At 39.6% G+C, this 13789-nt stretch overlaps 1 protein-coding gene and 1 pseudogene across 12 annotated transcripts in view; both read right to left on the bottom strand.

Moving 5' to 3' along the window:
• Positions 1-13789, bottom strand: part of POC1B (POC1 centriolar protein B) — a 120357-nt gene that overhangs the window by 36444 nt on the left and 70124 nt on the right. The window lies entirely within an intron of this gene.
• LOC120364934 (transmembrane protein 160 pseudogene) lies at positions 3-12951 on the bottom strand (annotated as a pseudogene).

The following is a 13789-nucleotide window of genomic DNA, read 5'->3' as shown; positions in this document are numbered from 1 at the left end:
AATGTCACAAAAAATATAGGAAGAGTTAAAGTTTCCAAACTTGAAAATGATATATATAAAAGTTTAAAGTATTCCTCTTCTAAAAAGCCCAGCCTTACATTAAACATTTAGCCTCAACTCTAATAAGTTATGGAAATTAGTATAATTAAATTAATAAGGAATTATTATAATTATTATAATAAAGAAACAAAGCTAACAGTGAATACAGAAAATTCACAATAATCCTTGATTTTCTGTTCAATGAAACAGGCTTTCCATATGCCCATCTGAGGGATCAGGTGTTCTACCATTAAAAAGATCGTTAAATAAAGTTTAATTCTTAATTTAAAAACAGTATTTACATCTATTAGGATGACCATTATTAAAAAACTGGAAAATTACAAGTGTTGGTGAAAATGTGGAGAAATTGAAATACTTGTTCATTGCTAGTAGAAGTGTAAAATTGTTCAGCTGCTGTGGAAAATAGTTTGGCTATTAGTTCCCCCAAAAGTTAAACATAAAATTACCATATGACCCAGCAATTCTCCTAAGTATACATCCAGGAGAACTCTGAAAGCAGGGACTCAACTGGATACTTTACGGCAATGTTCACAGTGACATTATTCACAATAGCCAAAAGCTAGAAACAATCCAAGTATCTATCAATAGATGAATGTATACACAAAATGTGGTATAAACATACAACAAAATATTGTTGAGCCATAAAAAGGAATGGAATTCTGATACATGCTATAACATGGACAAATCTTGAGAACATGCTAAGTAAAACAAGCCAGACACAAAAGGACAAACATTGTATGACTGCACTTATATGAGGTGCCTATAGAATAGGTAAATTTTTAGAGACAAAAAGTAGAGTAGAGGTTACTGGGGGCTGAAGGCAGGGGTAATGGGGAGTTACTGCTCAAGGAGTACAGAGTTTCTGATTGGAATGATGAAAAAATTCCGGAAATAAATAGCAGGTATGGTTACAAAACACTTTGAATACTGTGAATATACTTGCTAATGAACTGTACACTTAAGAATGGTTAAAATGATAAATTTTATATTACGTATGTATTACCACAGTAGAAAAACAGAAAGTCCTCCATATGGCAATGAACAATCTGAAAATAAAATTAATAATTCAATTTGCAATGGAATAGCATAAAAAAATATTTTTGAAAAAAATTTAACAAAAGAAATGTAAGGCCAGGTGTGGCGGCTTAAGCCTGTAATCTCAGTGCTATGGGAAGCCAAAGAAGGTGGATCACCTGAGGCCAGGTGTTCAAGACCAGCCTGGCCAAAAGTCTCTACTAAAATTATAAAAATTAGCTAAGTGTGGCAGTGCATGCCTGTAATCCCAGCTACTCAGGAAGCTGAGGCATGAGAATCACTTGAACCTGGGAGGCAGAGGTTGTGGTAAGCCAAGATCATGCCACTGCACTCCAACTTGGGTGACAGAGCAAGGCCTGGTCTCAAAAAAAAAAAAAAGAAAAAAGAAAAAGAAACAAAGAAAGAAATGTAAGATTTGTACACCGGAAACTTTTATCCAAACCATCATTGAGAGAAATAAAAGATCAAACGATCAAAACAAATAAACATCCCATATCCCAAATTCAAGAATCAAAAACTTTAATATTATTAAGATGGCAATACTCCTCACATTGATATGCGGATTCAGTGCAAACCCTATCAAAATCTCATTTGCCTTTTTTGCAGAGATTGATAAGTTCATCCTAAAACTCATATGGAAATGTAAGAAACCCATTACAGCTAAAATAATACTGATGAAAAAATATGAAGGACTCACACTTCCAAATTTCAAAACTTATTGCAAAACTATAGCAATTAAGACAGTATGGAACTGACATAAGAATAGATATATAAATGAAAGAAACAAAATTGAGAGTGCCGAAATAAACCCTTCCATTTATGGTCAGTTGATTTTTGACAAGGTTGCCAAGACAATTTAATCAGGAAAGAATTGCCTTTTTAACAAATGGAAGGGGAAAACTCAATATCCACATCGAAAACAATGAATTTGGGCCCCTACCTCATACCATATACAAAATTAACTCAAAATGGTTCATAAAAGGCTGGGCATAGTGGCTCATGCCTGTAATACCAAAGTGTTGAAAGGCCAAAACGGGAGGATTGCTTGAGGCCAAGAGTTTGAGATCAGCTTGGGTAAGGAGACTAGGGAGACTACGTTTACAAAAAAATTTAAAAAATCAAAAATTTAGCCAGGCATGTTAGTGTGTGCCTGTAGTTCTAGCTACTCAGGAGGCTGAGACAGGAGAATGGCTTGAGCTCAGGAGTTTGAGGCTGCAGTGAGCTATGATGGCACCACTGCACTCTAGCCTGGAGAAGAGTGAGCGATTCTGTCTCTTAAAACAACAACAATAAAAAACACATCCTCAAAATGATTCTATTACTATCACTTTGAATTACTCAACTCCATATGACAAAGAAAAGCTAAAATTGTACTGAAAACGTCCAGAAGAAAGGCTCCTAACAATCACAGATCCTGGAAGAACAAGTTAACATAAAGGATTTTTAATGCTACCCATTCATACTTAGAAGCATCTATGTACCAATCACCTATTCATGCTCTGAACTAAGGGAACTAGGAAAGCAGCATACAACATTTATTTATACGGGTCTGCAGCTACTGAGCTGATAAGCAAGGACTAAAACGGAAGCACTGTAAAGGAGAGTATGGAAATGCAAAGGATTCTCCAAGAAATCCTGTGTCATGAACATAGTCTGCATTCCTGATCCTAGACCTCACTCACTGGGGACAAAATATAGATGTCCATGCTCAACAACCATCCTCACCCCCAAACAAATAGTTCCTACTCAAAGGACAGGCTTTAAAAAACAAACAAACAGAAAGCATTGTTTCTGCTCTGCCTGCAATGGCTCTGTCATCCTAGCATGACTGCATCCTTCTCAACCGCCAAATGTCAGCTTAATTGTCCCATCTTCAGAAATGTAGTCCCTGCCCTGACCACCCTACTGAAGCTGGACCTTTCATTCTTTAGTGTGGCACCCTGATGCTTTCCTCCATAACCAGAATTTGTATTTATGTATTTGTTCCTTATTATTGTCTTTCTCCCTCACTAGACTACTATGTCTACTCTTCCCATCACTGTATCCCCTGAATTATTTCTAGTACTTAGCAGAAGCTTGAATATTTTTGAAAATGTTAATCACTTGTATATTTTATTACTCCTCTCACGGATGGAAACCAAATTATCTATAATCAAGACAGTTTTTTGAAAAAATATGGATCATAACATACCTAAGTATGTATATAAATGGCCACAAATATTATTAATCATACTGCAGTAAGAGCTTCAGCCCTTCTTGGAAAAAAGCCCCAATCTAATTAACAAATCAGTCATTGAACTCTGGGGGTTTGCAGTCAAGGTCATTAGTATAGAAAGGACAATAGAAAATTGGCAAAGATGATATAAGACCATAGACAATCTAAGCAATAAAAGAGCTCCAACAGAGCCTTAATAATGGTTTTCTTGTTTGGGACCAGCAAAAAAATATATTATTATCATATGACACATAGAAATGAACGAAAAAAAGGGAAAAGCATATGGGCAGAGAAAAAAGGGTGCCAGCTCTCCATCCTACAACATTAGCCAACTGACATCTCTATCTCTGTCTCTCAAAGGTATTGGTATCTAGGTATTAGCATATTCCTTTCTACCAACCAACCCCGTCTTTACATCTTGTTTGTACAGGAGAAGAGTGAGATGCACAGCATGGGGGAAGTTCAGTACATTCCATTTGTAAACACTTTTTGAAAAGGTACAAAGAGAAAAACACAGTATTTAAGATTCTTGGCTGACAGAAGTCCAGCAAGTAAGTCTATAGTACCTGGTTCTCTCAGCACATTGAGATACTCTCCTATTTCAAAGGTGCTAATATTCAGTTTTCAGTAAATACTTACTGAGCACCTATACATAATACAATGATAAATATATGTATGGTATGATGCCCACTCTTGAGGATTCTCTGTTGTGATGAGAGAATTCATACAGGGCAGGGCCTAAATTTCCTACAGTGCCTAGCTCATCTCTGGCACTGCTGAATGAGCAAAAAACAGACAAGCAGACAAAACAAAAGCAAATACATGACTGTAAGACTGCAGAAGAAACAAATGCTTTGGTAGTTCATAAAAAGAAGAAATCACGTCATGTTCTCATTTCCCACCTCTTCTTCTATTGCCAACACCTGAAGTACAGTGAAACAATAGTAATACAATCACTGATCCTACAAATGAGGACCTCCTATGGTAGGCATTAGACCTATATCAAAGAACAAGTCAGACATGGTATCTTCCTTCATGGAACTTAAAATTCTCTGGGGAAGCACTTTATCAAAAAGGATGGCAGGGCAATCACTACACTTAAGTTCTTTGGATAAACCCATGGTTGCCATCCTGAAGATGGGAAATGCAGCCTCACCAAGAGCACAGAATGAATCTGAGGGCTGAGAAATACTTATCTGTATTGGATAAAAGGCCCCACTTTCCTCCTGAACAAATGAAATGGAGTAAAAGATACAAACTGACTGATGCAAAGAACTATGAAAGTCCTGAGAACTAAATATAAAACGTATCACATCCTGGGGACAAATGACTCTTAACAAGTTCTTTGAATACCATGGTTAATTTTAATGCATACATCTTCATTTGTCACTTATATTTGAGGACAAATTATTTTAATGCATCAATAAAAACTGAAAATTTGGCATTGCCAAACACATTTTTATTAGAAAATTAACCATTCAACAATATAACGATGGTCCACACGTCTAAACTATTATTATTTATATAATCAACAAAGGAACATTCAGGATGCTGTGGCATTCAACTACATGTGAAAGTTTATACATTATATCTATTCCCCTTCCTACTTTCCTCTTCTCTACTTCTCCTACCACCCTTCACCCTTTCCACCATCCACCCTCTAGGCAGGCAAGTCAGAATTAATCACTAGTGCCATTTCACTCCCACAAGACTTTGTGCCATCAGTAGAGGATTTCTCACTCCTTATTACATTTGTATTGACATATCTGTATTCCCCATTAGATTATGAACCCCTTGTGTGGGGGCAATAACTTTATCATCTCAGGTGCCTGGGATAGCACGAGACACAGACAAAGCTCCACATTTGTTAAACTGAATTTAACTGACTGCCCTGCATCCGCTAAGCTATTCACAAAAAATTAAATATTAGTAATTTGATAGTATTTGGAGAGAAGTATAACCCCAAAGTTAAACTAATGCCATTTTCTGCTAAAAATTACAATCTTAAATGCCTTCTCAGAGGTACAGTGAGGGAGCAAGGCAAGCATATATCATCTAATTGCAAATCACTGGTAGATTTGTATCCCCCGAAGGCATACCTGATAGCTTCTGGCTGAATAACATAAGGATTTATCTGACAAATGTGCCTGGAAAAGTAGGGATTTCACATGTAAAGATTATCAGTAACTTGGACTTCAGATATACATTCAATCAATTGGTTAAAATAAGTTAGTTTTGGTTTACAACATTTCTATTCTTGGTTTAATTCTGTAAGTAGAGAACAAAACAGATAGAAGGCAGAAAAGTATCTAAGCCAAAGTGAGTTTCCCACTACCGAAGGTTCTAAAATAGACTTGGGAAGGTCATTTGTCAGAGATATTGTGAAAGATATACAAACATCAAATCAGGAAATGCAATTGAATGCCTTTTAAAGCCGTTTTTATTCCTGATGTTCTGAGATTTTTAAACCACTGCGCGCGCGCGCACACACACACACACACACACGTATAAAACGTCTGCCTGAAATAGACTAGAATAACAACAAAAGGAGCCTTTTGCCTTGACAATAATAAAAGCAAGTATTATTTTTCAAGGAAAGAATATATCATTTATTTTCAATGGCAAAATTTAGAGGAAGGATTGGAAACTTCAATAATCTCTACTTAAGATCTAAGATAATGAATACATGCCATTTGCTGAAGCACAATTATTTTATTTAGCACCTGTGTGCCAGGCAAAATTTCAGGTGCCACAGATACAGGTTTGTGTTCATTTCCTACTGCTACTGTAACAAATTACTACAAACTTAGTGGTTTAAAACAACATAGATTGGTTATCTTATAGTTTTGGAGATCATAAGTCCAAGACAGGATTAATGGTGCTAAAATCAAGGTGTCAGTAAGCTGTACTCCTTCTGAAGGCTCTAGGAGAGAATCCACTCCTTGCCTTCCCAGCTTCTAGAGGCTGTCCACATTCCTTGGCCCATGGCTGCATCATTCCAATCACCACTTCCATTGTTATATCTTCTCTAATTCTCATGACTCCCTCTTTCCCTATAACAACCCTTGGGGCCCAACCAGATAAATCTAGGATAACCTCCCATCTCAAGAGCCGTAACTTGGCTGGGTGTGGTGGCTCACGCCTGTCATCCCAGCACTTTGGGAGGCCAAGGCGGGTGGATTGCCTGAGCTCAGAACTTCAAGACCAGCCTGGGCAACACAGTGAAACCCCATCTCTACTAAAATACAAAAGAAATTAGCTGGGCATGGTGGAGTGCACCTGTAGTCCCAGCTACTCAGGAGGCTGAAGCAGGAAAATCACTTGAACCCAGGAGGTGGAGGTTGTAGTGAGCCAAGATCGTGCCACTGTACTCCATCCTGGGTGACAGAGTGAGACTCCATCTCTTAAAAAAAAAAAAAAAAAAAAAAAAAAAAGCCTTAATCACATTTGCAAAGCCCCCTCTGCCATGTAAGGAAATATTTTCATAGATTCTGCGGATAAAGACGTAACATTTTTTAGGAATTGTTGTCCTGCCTATCTCAAGGAGTGAATAAACAAGAGGCCCTGCTATCATGCAGTTATACTGCAGTGAGTAAAGGAGAAAAGTAAATATGTAGATATATGATGTAACGCTAAGTGACAAAGGTTAGGAAGAAAAATAAAGCTGAGCAAGGTGCCGTATTATGAGGTAGCTACACTGATGCAATTTTTAAATGGAGAAGTGGTAAAGAATAAGTTTTGGACATCTTATATTTGAGATGCCTATTAGACTTAAAAGGGGAACAGTCATTAATACAATTGGAAATGTATGATTCTAGATTTCTATGAAGAGGCTGGGGCCAGAAATATAAATTTGGGAGTTACTGGCATCAGATCTTTTTATCCATTGGCCTGTGATCACTCAGGAATGAACCAAACAAGAGAGGAGTTGCAGAGCCTTTAGAAGGCAGGAGCAGGAAAGGTGACTGGTGGCCCCTGAGGTTAAAGACTAGTGGCCCAGAAGTCAAGTGAGGAAAGAGCTTCCAGGAGGAAGGAGTGATTACCAGGATTAAGTGCCACACACAGGTGGACTTAGATGAGTCCTTGGGACCTTAACATGAGTAGAAGAGTGGGGGTGAATGCTTGATTGAATAGCACTCAGAAGAATGTAAAATGAAGAAATAAAGACAGTCAACCTAAGCAACTCTTTTTGGAGAAGACTTTTGCTATAAACGGAAGAAGAGCAATGAGACAGGAGTTGGAAAGGGACGGGGAGGGTCAAATGCAGTTTTTATTTATGAAGGTGAGAAATATATCACAAATGTGTGCTGTTGGAAACAGCAAGCAGAAAGAGAGTACTGATAGCACAGGAGAGTGAGGGGTTAACTACTTGATCAATGGGCTGGATACACAATGGCTGAGTGCCATGGAGCTTTGTGTAAATAAATTTATGGTGAGACCAGCTACTATGGCTGTTTAGTCAAATCCAGCCCCTTCGGTGTAGGCGTGGAGGAGGCAGAAAAACAGATTTAAACCAGGTTGGCATTTTTCTAGGTGAGGATAGCAGAGGGAGAAAGGGACAAGACCATGGATGTAATGATGGACCATAGAATGTAAGTTGGGTAAAGGAGGCCCAGACACAGGGAGTAGGCAGCATAAAGCAGGAGGCTTGCTGGATGGATGCCTTTCTGGGGCTGATGAATTACCAAAATGGGAGGGCTAGAAAAGTGTTGGCCAAAGAGTGGGAGGCTTTACACTAAGTTTGCTGACAGCACAAAGGACTCAGATAGTCACAGAGTTCATGAGAATTCTGACAAAGAAGATGGCTGCCTTTCAGAAGTGACTCAGAGTGTTGCTCTAAATTTGGTTTGTTTCTTAAGATCAAAAGCCAATGTTGAGTAAGGAGTGGATGGATCAATCACGGAAACAGAAAATGGTACGGTAGAGCAGGCATCCCCAAACTACGGCCCGTGGGAGCATGCAGCCCCCTGAGGCCATTTATCCGGCCCCCTGCCGCACTTCAGGAAGGGGCACCCCTTTCATTGGTGGTCAGTGAGAGGAGCACAGTATGTGGCGACCCTCCAACGGTCTGAGGAACAGTGAACTGGCCCCCTGTGTAAAAAGTTTGGGGACGCCTGCTGCAGAGTCACCCAGATGGAGCTGTCACAGGACCACAACACAGAATTCATTTTCGATTCCTAACATTCTTGAAAACAGGCTGTTAATCCTGAAGGAGAAGATGACACTTTTCTATCTTCTGAACAGTGTATTATGCATCCTTGTAGGAACATACTCATCTGATCAAGTCTGACTGACTTAAAAGTATAACTAGGATATAATAAAAAAAATGTTGTGTGAAATTTCGTTCTCCAAACTAAATTTGCTCAGTTAAGAAAGACTTGTTTGTCCCTCAGGAGAAAACGTACATCTTTTTCTCAAGAAAGAGCCTTCGGGCTTTGGGGATAAGATTTTATAGAGGATTTTGCTTTTTCTTTTTGAGACCAAATTGGAAATTGCATTTTTATCAGAAGGCTTGAAAAATATACCATGTAGCTATCAACTGGAATATCCAAACGATTAATTCAGCCACCTTGGAAAAGACATCTAAGGCCACAATACTGTCTGCCTATATCTTTAATCTTTATTCTCATCTATAGAAAAACCCATTAATTTTGAAGCCATGAATGGGTAGTATACAACTAGGACAAATTAAATCTGTACAAAAATTTCCTTCTATGTTTCACTTGTTACATGATTAAAAAAATACAAACCATCAATTCCTCAAAAGCAGATGTACTTCCTATGCTGTATGTATCTAAAAGTGTACTGCACCAGACATATCTTAATTAATGATAAAACTAATAACCAAAATTATCTGGGAGTAGGGGGTAAAATGGGTAACAGGTAGTGAAATAGAATTAGTGTTCTCTTTGCTGAGTTACTATTAAACTAAAAAGCCTGCAAGTGCATGATATTTCCGATACTCCAAATGAACATAACACCAACTTTCTGCATAAAATTTTCTGCAAATTCAAAAGGGAAAACAAGTAGCCATTACACTGTGAAGGGCAATCAGAGTAAGGAATCCATCCTCATTACCTGTTCCATATCAAATTCAACAAGAACCTTTCATACAGCATGCTAAATGAAACAGGGCAAAGATCTGCTATCTTTCACACTGTTCAACAAACCCCAAAGAAAAAAAATAAGACATTTTCAGATGTCATTTTAAAAGTGGTAAAAGGTTTTCATTTTCAGAAAGCCGACTTGAAAATGTGTTTAATATATATTTTTAAAAGTTAGCAGACAAAGATCTATCATCTTTTTAAAAATTCTAGTCCCATTATTTTATTGGATGAAAAATGATTTCCTAACAATAATATAGGAAGCCAATCTAACATCAAACAATTAATCTATGAAATTCATCTAAAATACTTCACCTTTTGATAAAGATTATATAACTGGATACAGTTGAAAAACTATGGCATAAAAATCTCCAGGAAGAATGGCATTCTTGTTTTTTTAGATGGAGTCTCACTTTGTCGGCTAGGCTGGGATGCAGTGGCGCCATCTCAGCTCACTGCAACCTCCGCCTCCCAGGTTCAAGCAATTCTTTTGTCTCAGCCTCCCGAGTAGCTGAGACTACAGGTGCATGCCACCACACCTAGGTGATTTTTATATTTTTAGTAGAGACGGGGTTTCCCTATATTGGTCAGGCTGGTCTAGAACTCCTGACCTCAGGTGATCCACCCGCGTCGGCCTCCTAAAGTGCTGGGATGACTGGCGTGAGCCACTGCGCCCAGCCACAGTAGCATTCTTTTTTTTTTTTTTTCTGGAGGAGGGGAGGTCAGGTTTTAATCTCCCAGTCCTCGGGCGCCACCGTCCGGCGCCTGCCAGGCCCCGCGGCCATGTCGCTCATTTGGGTGGTGGCCTGCCCGCTCCATCAGGGCCTGCTGCAGAGGGCGCCCAATCGTCTTCGGGCACCAGATCCAAGTCCAGCTCCAGCTGCTGCATGTAGAGGCCCATGGCACACGCCCAGAATGGGCTGGTGGTCAGGGCCCCGGTGGCCGCGCTCCCCAGCGTCAGTTGCACGGGCCCTCTCAGCGCTGCCCGACCCACCGCGTAGGAGGTAGGAGGCGCTGCCCCACACCATGCACAGGCCGCCCAGCAGGAAGAAGCCGTATGCTGCTTCCCGACCCACGCCACGCTGCATGAAGGAGATGACCCCGATGCCTGATGCCATTGCGGAGCCACAAGAGGAAAGCGGTCTCGTGCGCCTTCCGGAGGAGCCAGGTGTTTGCCCAGTCGGGTCCAGCTGAGACGCGGGGTGGGGAGTGGGGGGCGGTGGCGAAGCCCCGAAGCGGGGGCGGTAGCTAGGGGCAAAGGACACCCCTCCCCCCCACTAATGCAGCAGTAGTGACATCTGGAAGCAGAGACGGGCCAGGCGGGCCCAACAGCATCCTTAAATTGCTTATGAGTAAAGTATCAGTAAAAATCCATCATTATAAACAACCAAAAATAAAATTCTACGATAACACAATGCCGGTTTAAATATTTTTCCTCCGTACATTTTCCTCCATACAAACTCATGTAGGTGTTTTCCTCCTTTCTTATTTTGCTAGTGGAAGAAACTCAAAAACCAAAGATAATAAAAACAATGGCTATGTTTATATAGAAAGATTTCTCCCCCTAATAATTACCATAGGGAAAACTGGCCCACCAAAAATAACATTCAAATGTAACTATAAAATTCAAAAATACTTTTTATAGATGTCATGAGTCAAAGAGAACATAAGCTAGATTCTATTATTTTATACTCAGAATGATGAAGATATTATGGTAATATATACTTTCTCAAACGTGCACATGAATATGTGTGCATGAACATACACACAGATGAGTAAGCAGTAAGTTTTTAAAGAGGAAGTCATAACACCACTAAAGCAAATCACTAACATTATAACATGCTTTAAATGAAACAAAACTATGTTTCATAGCCATTAAACATGATGGGCTTTATCCATTTCAAATTTCACTCTCAGAATCTACCAAATAACCAGTATGATTCAAATAAGCATTCTTTGCTGGGCACGATGGCTCATGCCTGTAATCCCAGAACTTTGGGAGGCTGAGATGAGTGGATCACTGGACGTCAGTAGTTCGAGACCAGCCTGGCCAACATGGCAAAACCCCATCTCTACTAAAAATACAAAAATTAGCTGAGCTTGGTGGCATGTGCCTGTAGTCCCAACTATTCTGGAGACTGGGGCAGGAGAATCACTTAAACCTGGGAGGCGGAGGTTGCAGTGAGCCAAGATCATGCCATGGCACTCCAGCCTGGGTGACAGAGCAAGACTCAGTTTCAAAACCAAAACAAAACAAAACAAAAACAAATAACAAATAAGCATTCTTTTAAGGATTCTTCTTGATGAATGAGATGCAATTAGTGCAGATCATCTCTTTATCATAATCATTATCACATTTACTATGGAGCAGTAGTTTAGGGGTCACCCTGTGGGACCAAGTATCTTAACCAAGTCAAGATTCTCAAATCTAAATTTCTGTACTGGATGCTCTGCACCTAAGCCCTGTCTCTTCCTGTCCTGATAAACAGTGCCGTTAACTAGCCAGCAGCCAAAAATTTGGGAGATATTCTTGACTCTTCCCTCTTCTCCCATGTACAATCAGTAAACAGAACTTATTTACTCTTTCTCTTCAGTATCTCATGAGTCAGTCTCCTCTTTTTCATCCCCTATGCTACTGCTCTAGATCAGACAGTTGTCACCTCATGTTTGGATTACTACTGCAATTGCCTTCTAATCCTCCATGCCTCTAGTTTCAACTCCCTCCAACCCCTCCTTTTTCACATCTTCAGAGTAACTGTTCTGAAATCCAAATTTGCTTTTGTCACTCTCCTGGCTAAAACTCCTTTACTGGTTCCACCAGTTCTTAGGGTGAATCCAAATACCTACAAAAAGCCTCAAAACACATTGAAGATTGTTCATAATCCAACCTCATCTTCTCTCTCCTATCTCATCTCTTGCTATCTCTCAACCTTATGCAATGCTGAGACAAACCTGAAATGTCCAGTTTCCTGAATTCACTCCCCTCTCAGGGCTTCTTGCTTCTGTGCTTGCTGAGTGCTGTCCTTCCTCTTATTATCAGGCAAATTCTTTAAAAATCAGCTCAGGTATCACTCACTCTTGGGAAGCTGTATCTGTAACTTTTCTGTCTTCCACTCAAATTCTCCAGGTAATGCCTGACCCCCACCCCCACCATACAGTCTCTTTAATCACCCCCACTAATTACTCCCATAGCAATTTAGGCACATATCATTATTATTGAACTTGCCCTTTCATTTGTACATTCTCATTGCTTGGTATATAACAGGTACTCATAAATTACTAAATAAGATTTTAAAAATCTAATACAGTTGACTCCTTTTCTCACTCTTCCCTCACTCACTTTTATACTCCCTTCATACTAGTTTGTATCTGTATTACTCGATTTAAAAAGCCCTTCAAAAGGTTACCAATAATCTCCACCAAACGATCAAACATTTTTCAAACTTTCTCTGGACTTCTGCCAATGCTGACTCTGTTGTCCTCTTGAAACATTCCTCCTTCCTTAGCTGCCATGACACCACACTCTTTGGCTTCCATGCCACCTACTAGTCCTTCTCTGCCTTCTTTGGAGGTTTATCCTCTTTCATCAGATTATTTTATTCAAATTCCTCAGGGCATAGTCCCAAATCCTCTTCTGATTCTATACTCTCTACTCAGGCAATTGTATCTATGCCTGCTGCTTCAATTACCACATACATGCAAAATACACACTCATTTTTGTTTCTACTCTACACCTTTCCTTTAAGCTACAGATGTGTACACAATTGCATATTGACAGGTACTCCTAGATGTTTCAAAGGTATGTCAAACTCACTATGTCCAAATTAGAATTTGAAATCCCAAGTTTGGTCCCCTTAGGAAATTCCCTACCTCAATGAATGGCATATCACTGGATTATCTTTGCTAACCCCTTTCTTACCCCTACTTATATTATCTCTCAAATGAATTCCATTCTCTTGATTTCTACTACGATGGTCCTAATCCCAGCTACTTTGAGTGGACTACTGACTTTTTCTTTTAACTAGTTTCCATGTGTCTATTTAGCTGGGCAGGAAGCTTATTTTCAAAATACAAAGGGTAAAATCATGAAAAGGCCTGCATGCTTGATTCCTATGATCCTCTCTAGGCTTGGTTCACATAACACCTTATCCCACTCCGTCTCTGTGTCCCAAACTTTTTTACAGGCCTTAAAATACTGCAAGCTCCCCCACAGACAGGGCCTTTGTATATATTCTGCCCTCTGCCTAGAACGTTCCAGTACTCTCAACCCTTTCACTTCAACTCCTGTTGAGGTTTTAGATCAGCACTTCTCAAACTGTAATGGTCACACAAATCACCTGGGGGTCTTATTAAAGTGCAGGGTCTGATTTGGTAG

The sequence above is a fragment of the Saimiri boliviensis genome, chromosome 7 (genome assembly GCF_048565385.1).
Source record: "Saimiri boliviensis isolate mSaiBol1 chromosome 7, mSaiBol1.pri, whole genome shotgun sequence".
In the NCBI taxonomy this organism is placed as follows: domain Eukaryota; kingdom Metazoa; phylum Chordata; class Mammalia; order Primates; family Cebidae; genus Saimiri; species Saimiri boliviensis.
The sequence above is the reverse complement of the archived record's forward strand: the minus strand, read 5'-3'. Positions and strand labels throughout refer to the sequence as shown.